The sequence below is a fragment of the Pangasianodon hypophthalmus genome, chromosome 27, assembly GCF_027358585.1.
Source record: "Pangasianodon hypophthalmus isolate fPanHyp1 chromosome 27, fPanHyp1.pri, whole genome shotgun sequence".
NCBI lineage: Eukaryota > Metazoa > Chordata > Actinopteri > Siluriformes > Pangasiidae > Pangasianodon > Pangasianodon hypophthalmus.
In genome coordinates this window covers 14,362,058-14,374,380 of record NC_069736.1, presented here as the reverse complement: position 1 = coordinate 14,374,380, position 12,323 = coordinate 14,362,058, and the positions used below count along the sequence as shown (strand labels likewise).

The window sequence follows — 12,323 nt, the reverse complement described above, 5'->3', positions numbered from 1 at the left end:
AAGTGCCTTTAACTTTCCTTACCATTGGGACAAATTGACTTAATAGTTGTGAACATCTTGAGATAAACGACAGTGTTTAGTAGTAAAAAACAACAGTCACAACCTTATTTCTAATGTGCAGATACCTTCTGGCTAGGTGTCTATGCAGGACTATAAGTACACAACACAAACCACACTCTTTTCATAGCTGCAGTGAATTTCACTTAAACAGTTAGATGTATCCATCAAAGAGGATCTCGATGAATCTCTCTTGGGTTGCCATTGAGAAGGATATTATTGTGTGGTAATGTATAGATAATAGATATATATTAGAGCTTCAATTAGGTGATTCATGGCCTGAAATTCATGTGTATTCCACAATGGTTTTTCATCATCATCATAATGGGGAGGGTTAGGCTCCTTGTGATGGGAAATTATCAATTAAGCTACATGAAAATGTTTTTTTTTTTTTTTTAAATTGGTAAGGGAGTAGGGTAGGGTGATAGCTGTTTTTCCAGGCATGTCGACAGACTGCTCTGTACACAGTCCCCTAAACACACTGAATCTTAATGGAAGCTCACAGAGTTCATTTTAGGAATTCGCAGTGAATTAATTAAGCTTCAATAACTCATTAAGCCCAACATGAAAAGGCAGCACACTGATTTATGCTAGCAGGGGTAATTCATTAGTTTTATCTGACAAAGTGTGCATGGATAAACTTGCATGCATGGCAGATTTGTGCACAGAAGCTAGAGGGTCAGCATTCCATGCGCCTGTGACACTTTTTATATTTGTCTCTGCTAGGTGCTTGAATTCCAAATAGCTTCATATTTCTGCAGTTAACACCAATAACAACATTTTCACTGCAATGCATTAGTATCATTCTTTGATTATATTTCCGTAACATCCCAGAGTGTTTTATCCCTCTTATACTATAGCAATTTGTAAACAGTTATTGTTTTTTTTTTAAAGAACAATATGTCATACTTTTTTATCCTTTTATAGTTGCATTAAATGTTGTGGAATGTCAGAGAAACAAGTTAGTTCCTGTTATTCTTTGTCCTGAAGACTTTACTGTGGTGGAAAACTTACTTGAAAGTTACACTTTGACCTTACAAAGTGCTTCCACCTTCGATAAATATTAAATAAATATTTCTTCACAGAAAACTTTACCATATCAAGGATTATACATTTTTCTTTCTTAAATACTATTTTTTTATTTGTTTATGAGTAGACTTAGATTATATGGAGTGTCCAGCATGCACACATCTACCTGGTGCTTATGAGCAAGTTGTGAATGTTTTATGAAGTGCATAAGGTGGACACTTCAAGTAAATATTTATTGATCAAGCTTAGCAAGACAAGGAGCTTACCCGTTTCACAGCCACCAACTTCATTTACCCGTAAGAGCATTACGACATATTTGAATCCCTAGACCGGAGTCATGGTCCAAAGCAAAGCTCTCAGTTTGCTCATCAAAGTGCAGATGGTAAATCTCTCTGACCCCACATTTTATGTGCTCATATTGGAGTCTTTGTGTGCCTCGGGTCTGACTTGGTGACATTAATCCTCTCTGGAGCGGCCAAGGAGCAATAAAAGCTCCCATCAGGGGAAAAAAAAAAAGAGAGAGAGATGAAAAAAAAAAGTCTAAAATCAAGAACTCCACCCTGAAATTAAACACTGCTGGAAGCAAATAGTTGAGGGACACTCAGTAAAAAGAGACTATTAAAGATAAAAATTTAAATATGAATTAAGCTCAGCTGAGTGGCCACACCAGTCCTTCACATTTGTTTACTACTTTCAGTCGTGGCTTTTTTGAAGGCATTAAATCTTTTCATCTGACATAATAATGTTTTATAATAATGTACAGCTTTAGTAAGACCTGTCTGTGTGTTTATGTGAACATTCTGCGTTTACTTGCTTTGCTAGGACTAAATATTCTACATTTATTCAGATTCTTCAGGCATTTGGTTGGTTTTCGTGTTGTGAGTCTTTACGTAAGGTTTTCTTAGAGGCCAGAAGTTTTCTTTATGATTTTACGCCTAGCTTCAGGTGCAGGCGCATTTTCTACATTAATACACAGGTCGAGATAATACAAGTGGAGGTGTATGTAACACCCTGAGACACTGAGGCAGTATGAGTGTGTGATATGCATGTGTATCTGTGGTGTGTGTTTTTTTTTTTTTTTTTTTTTTTTGTATGTGAAGGTTTTTATTCTCTCCAGCTCTTTATTTTTGGCCGCATTTCCATTCGCGCTAGTGAATATATTCTTGATGTGGCGCCTTTGTCTGAAATGCTGGGTTACCATGGAAATCTGATGACAGCACTAGTCTATGTTTATCGTTTTCTTCCTCCCTTTTTTCTTCATCCCAAGTTTCATCATTTGTTCACACATTAAGATCACATTTGTTTAAATGTTGCACAGAGGTTTCGTATTCAAGATACCAGAGCGTTTCGAGTGCAAGCTCTAGCAGTAACTCCACTTCGCATAGGGATGCATTACGCCACAGCATCATTGATTATTTTCCTAGAACAACACTCCCAGTCGTGTTGTATTCCTTTCTTAAGAGAATGAAACAGATATTATAGGGAATTTGTATTTCACTCCTAATGTGTTAAGGGTTGTTATCTGTACATATGCATTTATTCATTGAGCAGCTTACAAATGAGGAAATACGAGCAAACTATAGTAGGAAATAACACGTTGTAACTAATAGCATGAGGTAACCTAATATTATAGCAAAGCTACTGTGACCTTGGTATTTCAGATGGTCTGTAGCATGTAATTTTCATTGACCACACCTCCTCTTTCACCTCTGATTAGGTTCATTTGTGCTGATACCTCAGTCTGTCACACTCCCATTGATCAATGCCACACAGATCCCAGTTTCCATCGGCCACCTTTCAGATCATTATCAAAGGCCACCCACTTTTCTTCCACTTTATTTCCTCTGTCTGCTCCTTCCACCAAGCATTCCACCTGTAAAAGTGTTTTTAACCCTCACCCTCTGGTTGGAGTTATTTATGTAGGAGCGAGCTGACAGAAAAACCATTTAGCGCTGGACAATAGGAAGACCAGCTATCCATTACTGAGGCCTTGGGCATGGCACACACACACACTGACCAAAGGAATTAAATAAAACAGCCAGCTCTTTCACCCTTGTCTTCTTTTTTTTTTTTTTACTCTTTGGTTTATTATTTCAGCCCAACCAAGCTCTACATTTGTGTCCTTGCTTCACTAGATATAAAGGTGTAGAAGAAGTAGTGGGAAAAGTGGCCTCTAACATTTAGGAAGGCACTAATCTTCAACTTTAAAATGCAGCTTGACATTTCCGTTATTCAAAGAAGAGCATTATTCGTTATTCTTGGCCTGCTGGTGATTTTCAGACACTTGTAGTTATCCCGTCTTCATTCGCTACACATCTTCGGCCAAGCGCAACACTTTTTTTTTTGCTTTTTCATTCTCCTACGCCCTCTTTTTTCCACCACACCATCCACCATCATGGGGACTCTTATATGTGAAGCAAATATTGTTTTTTTTTTTTTGGGTGTGATCATTTTGATAGCCAAGGCCATCAAGACACCACTCAAGAATGCCTGATGGCTATGCTAGGAAACACGAAGGAAGGAAACATCCAAGGTGCTGATACTGCAAAGCTAGCATCGACCTAAGATTATGGTCCACTTAGCAGCTCATGAAAGGCAAGGAATGTATCATTAGGTCAGATTGGGCTTGATGTTGCATTGATCAAAGTCAAATGCCTTGTTTTGGTGCGTTTTTGAAGAATTTCTTGCTTTCTTAATGCGATTAATAATGAAACCACAAGCCTTGCACTAACCTAACTTTCTTTCTACAGTTTGTCTAGATTGACCTCGGGGATTTATCTCTGCACACAGTTCAAATCTGTACTTTATTTGGTTGTTTGTTCTCACTTGGTTTCATATCCAAGACCTAATTAATAGCAACCATAAATGAGGAGAAAAGTGGAAATGCAAAAGGATAAACACCTGACGTTGTGCTAATCAGCTGAAAATATTCGGTGTGATGGCGTGTATAGGGGGAAGTGAATTTGACAGTGTTTCAATCACATCGTGTCGGTGCTAAGCGTGAGTTTCTCTGCACACCCCATTCATCTGTAATCATATACCGAGGTGCGTCTGGGTGCCTGGGTGTGTATGTGTGTCTGCAGTTTAAATGGCTTGAAAAACCTGCTGAGAATCTTAAAAAAAAAACAAGGCTGCGTGAACCAGCCGTGTGGAGACACCCACTGCGGTGTTTATTGATGCCACCACTCAAATATTCAGTGCTACTGGTGTGTATTATTATTATTATTATTATTATTATTATTATTATTATTATTGGGCCACATTTTAATTCTAATTTAATTTCACTCAAATTAAATGATGATATTATTTATTCTAATACATGCCATCCACTGTTTAAGTCCAGCAAGTCATGGAGTTTCTACTTCAGGAACCAATCAGTCGGTTTCTTTGTGTTTCTTTGTATTCCAGTCTGAAATGGAGGCACAGAGCTTTCAGACCTAATTTAGCTCCATTCTTTTAAGCTGCAACATAAATCCTCACAGAAGACTAGCCATGATAGAGGAGCTATCATATCTACTCTATAAAGTTCTTGTGAACCAGAGACATCCAAGTTCTCTCAAGTCACTGGTTCTACAAAAGTGTGCATCCACTAAGAACAGTTTATGTTTAATTAATATATAAATACTATAAAAAAAAAAACAGTACAGAAATGCATTCTGTTTTTTTGTTTCAATTGAATGTTGCAAATGAAATAATTTATTCAAAAGGTAACACATTCCTTTTTTTCTGACAGTTAAAACATTTCTCGATTTCTTGATATTTCTTTTTCTCTTTTCTCTCCTTTTTCTTTTTTTTTATTTTTAATTAAAAATGTATGCAAGTATGCTTTACGTATCTTTTCCTCTCTTAATGTTAGAATTCCGTCTGTTTCTTATGTATTTCTTTCTCTCTTCATTTTATTTCCCTCTTTTTCAGCTCTCTTAGCTGTGGCTTTAACAGTCTAAGAAATGAAACTTTATGTATTTGTAGAACCACTGCTATAGAAGACTTTTTTTTTGTACATTTTGTGACACTGCCCCCTAGTGCACACCCCCTAGTGCTATGTGCAAATATACACCCTATACCGATTATATATAAATTAACCCTTAGAGGTTAATGTTATAGGGATGTAACCCGAATACGAATACATCATTTGGACTGAACAGATGTGTTCTAAACAGACTCCAATACAGGTACGAATGTGAGGTGCACTATTCAGATTTAAAAAAAAAAAAAAAAAAGTCACACGAGTAGTATGTATTTACTTTTACGTGGGAGAGTGGACAGATCTGAAGCTCACAGGACAGAGAAAGGTCACGTCCAGTAACATGAATGTGAGTCGGTATGCAGTACATTTACAGCAATCATTCAGTCATCCTTAGTAAAGGGCTTTGTCAGGGTTGCGGTGGTTTAAATTAGGCTACTAGGTTGTTTATATTTTGGGAAACAGAACCAATTAAATTTGTTAGAACAAATTTATCGCATGGAGGTATAAACAGAAATACTACTCATATTCTACACTCACAACTGGAGTGATGTAGCTGAGGCTGAGGAACTGTTAGAGCCAGAATACACACACAACCATACTGACAGTGTGCGTCATTTATCAATCGTTTAGTAAAGGTGTGTGTAAATGTTTGCGCAAGTCAAACCGAACTAAACTTTTCTGCCGGTTGCAGAAATGCTGATTTTCTTCATATTCGTGTGTATGTTGATCACCTGAACCGTGCAAAGTGTGTTCCCGACTGAAGAGCTGAAGAGCACAGACAGCTGGGAGCATGAAATGAACGATGAGGGTAAAGGCAGTTAAAGTGGAAGATATTTTGACTCACTTCTACACCACTAAAATATTTAATACTATGCAATATTAATAATAATAAGCAAGCACTAAAGCTTATGTCAGCTGAGGCATTTATATACAGTTTACAGCTATGCGCAGACAGACTGTCCCATCGTCTGTTTTTACAGCTCCATTTCTTTTGTCGTAATCGAATGATTTGTTTTATTTGTTTTATGTGTTTGTGTTGGCTCGCTTTCTTTATTCCTTTCATATTTTTTTAATTAAATAATAAAAAACGACTGGTTTTCACAAAATGTTCTCGATGGTACTCTTAGTCCCTGAACTAATGAACTAGCATGAGCATGTGTTTTTGATAGAGACTCCAAAGCACTTCTATAAGTTGCATAATAAGTAAACATACATACTTATATTATGTTTAGTATAAGTAAATGTAATAATAATCAGAAGAAATTTCAAGTCAACAGTATATTCCACATATATATAAAAATGCAGAAATCCATGCTTAGATATGGTTTAAAGTCAATCAAGTGGAGGTTTACATGAGTTAGTCTTGTTACGCAGAAATTTACACACACTCAGGAACATGAGTAGGATATGTACGTTCTGAATGGATAGGATTTTCACGAATGCCTAATTTCTTGTGTAAATGCTCATACGAATGATTCACGCATTCAGACCTTCATATCCAGCTTGATAAAATAGGCCCAGTGTTGGCATTTTTATTGTTTCTGGACACAGAGTGGTAGGGTTCATATTTCATTCCAAAAACCTTGAAGTTTAGGCCACACCCATTTCAGGTTTATATCCAATATATAAAGATACAGGTACGAATATATGAGCATTATATAGTGCTGTTAAATCAAAATAAATATACCCTCCAGAACACCCATAAGGCCAGCTAGAAAACCAGTCCCGGTTGTTGCAGCAGTTCCAACTGTTGGCCTCTCTACATTCCCGCTCAGTTATACATCATTGTTAGAATCAATTTCCCCTCTGTTGGACACTGGAGACACAAAGCTGGCACCGCGTGCAGGCCTTAGCCTCCCCGTGCCGTGTTTTGCCAACACAAGATGCCTGCTGTCTGGGCTACTTTATTATGTGGCACATGGGGAAATGGCTATTTTGAAATGAACAACCTAAGACAATGCACAGATGTTTCATTTTTTTCTTTTTCACACCCTCACTTCTGGCTTAGGCTGTGGCAGGTGGCTATTGAGGACGGCCACAGCTCTCAGCGCCGTCAACCTGGCTGTGTAGACACTCACACACAGCAAGTCTCATTGCTGCTTTACAAATGCCAGCAATTGAGCTCTTATACCTCAGCCTCCTTTATGCTCTGAATGAATGAAATGATATGCTGCTGGCTGCACTGGATAGGCTCTATATCTCAGTCTCTCAGTGTGTGCTATCCTTTTATCAAAGAAGAAAAGGTCAGGTGATATGCATGTGTGTATAGATACAGTACATAAATGTGTGTGTGCCTGTTCAGGAAGAATGAACTGGTGTTCTCTTTGATTACTTTGTCATTATGTTTTGCCAAGTGTAGTCCTGTGTGCAGTGCTTTATTATTTCTTTCCAATATCAACTCAATTTCCAATAGGTTCTGTGTGGAGTTCCACTCATTCACACATCCTTATAGGTTTCATCCTGGGTCTCTGGTTTCCTCCTGAAAACATGCCAGTAGGTTATGTTAAATTGCACTTAGATCTGAATGAGTGGGTGAATGTGTGTGGCTGTAGGGTTCAGGGTGTATTCCTGCCTCACGCCCAGTGTTCCTGGGAAATACTCTCGAGCCACAACAAAGGATAAAGAAGAATCAGGAATAATCATGATTGGCTGATTGGCGATTGCGTGGCGAGTATCTGCTTGGCTGCTGAATGATGAAATGATGAAATAGTATTGATATCGTGATAAATTCATGTTGCAATACACTTGTCTGAGGTATTGTTGGTATCACGTCTTTTTTATAACTTTATTGGAGATGGAATTGAATGGAAGCAGCTTTCTTTTTAATTTTTCCCCTTTTCAGTGTTGTAGGTATTCAAAAAAGTATCATCCAGCTGCTGTTTTGCCAGCAGTTGGCTAGCCAAGCGAAATATTAGTATCGTTAGCATCATGAATCAGTATAATATAAGTATGATGATATGATCAAGTTTTTGACACAATCCTTAATCCAGATGTTCTCAGAGCAGCTGTGTAGTGTGAAAGGTGATCGTTGAAAATACAGACTTAAACAAGAGGTAATTGGAGCACATTACACTAATTACTGTGACACTGACATACAGCCTGCAGTCCAGAAAATCTTCTCAGAGTACAGGCCCCACACACACACACACACACACACACACACACACACACACTGTCCCTAAGGGTTGCTTGCCTGGGGCCTGGAGATAAGGGATCCTTGTGTGTGGCTATAACAACTGAGGAGGCTTGCGTCTCAAGCACAGGACATACTCATTCCCTTTCTCTCTGTCCTACACACACGCACACACACACACACACACACACACACACGCAGAGGGACAACAGAGCAAACACAAATCCTTTAAAGGAGGCTTACAGTGACAAAAAGACTGCTGCGCCCCTTTATTACCTCAAAGCCTCTGACAAAACTACACACACACACACACACACACACACACTCATAGTGCACTCAGCAGGCATGGCAAGAAAATAGGCGAAATATCTTCAAAGCAAACACAGTGTCAAAATGACAGAAAATTACACCTCAGCGGGTGCAAGCCAGCCACGTACTCTCACACTCTCGCTGGACAAAAGTCTATTGTTGCCTTTCTCACGCTAAAACTTCTCGGAAGCTACATTCTCATGTCTCACACACACACACACACAGGTTTCTTTAGCATATATATATATATATATATATATATATATATATATATATATATATATATATATATATATATATATATATATATATACATACAGGGCTCGGATATGTTAAGTCCTTTGGGAACTGATGGATATGTGGATAGACTCCTCTGCCATGAAGCCTCGAAGTTTCCCTGAAGCAATCAGAATGCAACCTGAACCCGAGTGTCACTATCTTTCTCTCTCTGTCTCTCTCTCTGTCTCTCTCTCTCATTCCTTCAACACGTCTCTTGCTCTCACTAGAAGCCGGACAGACGACCCGAGGCAGAAAGGCACCACACAAATGCTTTCAAGCTGTTCAAAGCCTTAGTTGAAGTGTACATAAGAGCAGGCGAGGCCTTTTATTGACTGATTTAAAAAAAGAAAAGTTTACGCATTCGTGCTTGCGTGCGTGCATCCGTTTGTGTGTCTTTCTCTTTCACCTTCGTTGTTGTTTTGTGTCTCACTTAATTTAACAGATAAAAACCCACTGAAAGTATATTATGATGGTTGTAATCAAATGTCACACCCGAAATGTTTCACTGATAAATGCTGAATTAGCTGAAACACGCTATAACTTTCGATCGAAGTGGGTCTAAGAAGGTTCCACAATTTTACTCTTTCCCTCAGATCTCCAGTCACAGTCATCTCTCATTTAGCCTTCAGTAGTTTATCCAGCTATTGTTTATCCAGCTATTTGTTCTGAACGAGACCTTGCACTCTCGCGCTGAGCTTTTGTTCTGATAGCGATCTAATCCTGACATATGAGCAGCAGAAGGATGGGTGAAAAAAAAAAATTATATATTTAAACAAAAACGGTGGTTAATCACCTTAATGTCACACTGAATATATGAGGTACATCGAACTGTTAATTGAATTAAGTATGTTAATTTTGAAAAATAATAACCTTAGCAGAAATGTATTTTTAATTAAAGCGTATATATCGCAATTATTTAGTACTTTGTGCCTCCAGAGCAGCAAGGAATCCAAGCAGTTAGAGTCTTCTGTCTTCTCTTGTAGATTCCCCTCTTCACCACACCGCCCAGGTCTTCACTGAGGTTTACTTCAGGTCATGTCAAAATGTCACACTGTCATCACTGGACCATTTCTGCCTTCATTTAGATGAACGAATGAGTTGTAACTTCTTGGCAGAGGCAGCCAGATTTTCATTATAACTCTCTCAGTACTTCATGGAGTCCCTGATGCCATGTATAAATTATGACATCATATAATATAAAGCGATAACTTTTGAGCTAAGTGGATCTAAGAAGGTTCCTCAATTTTATTCTTTCCCTCAGATCTCCAGTCACAGTCATCTCTCATTTAGCCTTCAGTAGTTTATCCAGCTATTTGTTCTGAACGTTGGCTTGCACTCTCGCACTGAGCTTTTGTTCTGATAGCGATCTAATCCTGACGTATGAGCTGCAGAAAGGTGGGTGAAAAACAAAATTATATATTTAAACAAAAATGGTGGTTAATCAGCTTAATGTCACACTGAATATACACGCTGAAAACAAGGTTTCCGGAGTCTTCAGAGCAAAACCATCTGCCCACTATCACATCCTCACAGATCCTCCACCATACCTATCAGTAGGGAGTCGCTTCTCGTAATTGTGCCACCAAACTCACGCAGAGTGTTAGTTTTCCTCTTATCAAACTCTACATCCCGGGTCCAGTCAGTGTTCCAGTAGCGTCTAGTAAACTCCAAGTGCTTACATTTGCGGTCAAATGAAAGATAAGATTTCTTCTGGAACACGTTTGAACGTCTGTTGCCATGGATGTGGCGTCTAAGATGCTACAGTCGTGATCCTTGGAGATGTTTTTTTGCCTCTCTAACCATCTTGCTCGCTGTGCATGGAGGCGAAATACATTTGCTTCCTAATCTTGGCAGGCTCTTACAGATCCAGATGTTTTAAACTTCTTAATTATTGCCCTAACAGTGGGTAGTTGCAGGCGTGTAGCTAATGATTTTATAGTTTGACACTTTTGTTTCACTTCATTTGTGCATTCTGTAATCCTCCCCATGTTGAATAAAGGGAATTTAGCATCAGGGTTCATATTTACACCCCAGTGAAACAGGAAGTCAAGGATGACTGCTGCATAAGGGTTTCTAAACACTCAGGGAAACTTGCAGTGAAATATAAAATTGGAACTTTTTTCATGACAATAATGGTGACATGGTTTAAAAATATAGTTTATTTTCCTTTGAAGGGTTTCGATTTCTGTCATATTTTCAGTGTAATAGTAAGCTAATTGACCACAAAGAGATTTCATCAGAAGCCTTTTTAAACCCATGTTGACCGAGAGTGCTACTAATTCTGGAGCGTGTTCTTGCGTAGGCAGTCACATGCACGCATAAGGAAAGAAAGTGATGCAAGGGTGGAGCTAAAAACCACAGTTGTAAGACTCCAACTTGCCCTTGTGCTCGCTTTAATGCGTTTGCGTCAGAACAAGATTAGCAGGCGCCATTCATCTCCACAGCCCTCGGGCGAGAAAGGAAGGCTTCCTTAAATAGATTTTTGCCAGCGGAAGGGCACGGTAAATAGGCGGCATGAAAAATATGTTCCTCATTCACATTTCCGTAAGCCTGCCTGCCAAAACAGCAGCGTGCCATGCACGGCTCCCTGGGGCGCTCCCGCAGATCGCACTTCATTTCAGCAGCATCAGGCTCGCCGGTGAAATATACAGCATTAAAGAAGTACATGACCTGTCGTGCACGCTTTTTTCACATGATGTGTGATGTCAGGGATTTTTTTTTCTTTTTCGGCAGATAGAAAATTGAAATTGCAGCACGTTACCATGCATGAAATATGTCTTTTGACGCATTGTAGGCAGTTGAATTTATTATAACGAGAAGGATTGCTTTCAGATATACGATCCATGTGCAGCAGATTTGATGATCTCGTCGCCGTCTTAAATTTGATCTATTACGAAATTGCAGCATGAAGTACTTTTATAGTAGGCTACAACACGTGCTATTATTTTCTCACATTAAACACACTCTGTATGCTTAATTGTGCTGTTTTTCACTTTGTGTATTGTTTTACTTTTTCTGATGGGCCCATATTTTTCATATTCCATTTTTTTCCATTTCTTTTCTTTTCTTTTTTCATTTATTTATTTATTTTTTTTTTATTTATTCTCTTCCATTTCTTTCCTTCTCTTTTTTCCTGTCTCTCTCATAGGGGTGACTTTTAGTAGTCCATAAAAAAAAATTTATATATTGCTAATAAATTCCTCTTTGTCCTTTGAAAAGGGCAGTGGTGGACAAGTAAGCAAATACATAAATACGTAAATAAATACATAAATAAATAGATAAATAAATAGATAGATAAATCAATAAAGACACCACCCCCAACAATGAGAACAACAATAATAACTTGTATGTGGTCTCTGTCTGTCTGATGTGCCAATGAACTATTTTCTTTCACTTATAATGATAAATTAGGTAATAAACTACAGTTAGAAAAGTATAATAATAATAATAATAATAATAATAATAATAATTTGTATGTAATCCCTGTCTGTCTGCCTGCCAGTCTGATGTGCCAGTGGATGATTTTGTTTCCAAGCACCTCTTTCATGT

The 12,323-nt window shown here is 38.3% G+C and overlaps 1 protein-coding gene across 3 annotated transcripts in view; it reads left to right on the top strand.

Annotated features, from left to right (window-relative positions):
• tmem132e (transmembrane protein 132E) overlaps positions 1 to 12,323 on the top strand; it is a 237,534-nt gene that overhangs the window by 162,425 nt on the left and 62,786 nt on the right. The window lies entirely within an intron of this gene.